Consider the following 612-nt stretch of genomic DNA (forward strand, 5'->3'; position numbering starts at 1 on the left):
GTCCGCCCCCGCCTCCGGCCTCCGCCCCTCTCGCCGCCCCCCGCCGCGGCTCGGCGCCCCTAGCGGGCAGCGTCCCGCTCGGCCGCTCCGCGCCTTCCCGCTCGGGGCGGCTCGCGGACCGCTCCGGACCCCGGGGCCGACGGTGCGCGGGGCCTGCTCCGCCGCCGCCGCCGCCGCCCTGCTTGCTCGACCCTGCAGGTCAGGCGCGGCGTTTTCCGTGGGTAACCGCCAACTTCCCGGGGCGAGCGAGAGGCGCAGAGACACCCCTTTCCCCTCCGCCCCCCACCCGCTCTAGGTATTAAACTCTAAATTTGCTGTTCACCCACTAGACCTTCAACCGTTGCCTCAAGGTTTTGATTCTGGAAGTTTAGATACACGATATAACTAGAGGAGACGACATTCTTCCCACCGGGTTTTGTTCCATTTCGTGAGGGCGATTTAGAAACCCGTGTGTTTGCTCTCAACTCAAGGTTCCCGGGTTTTTCCAGGACTCCCGGTGAGCGTGGGTGGTGTACGGCACTGGTCTATTACAGGTTGATGGTTTCCCCCTTCGTAGTGCTTGTGTTTTGTTAGTAAGTTAAGCACTGTTATTTTATTTCAAATATTTGACTC

The sequence above is a fragment of the Psammomys obesus genome, unplaced genomic scaffold (genome assembly GCF_907164565.1).
Source record: "Psammomys obesus unplaced genomic scaffold, mPsaObe1.curated_primary_1811, whole genome shotgun sequence".
Lineage (NCBI taxonomy): Eukaryota > Metazoa > Chordata > Mammalia > Rodentia > Muridae > Psammomys > Psammomys obesus.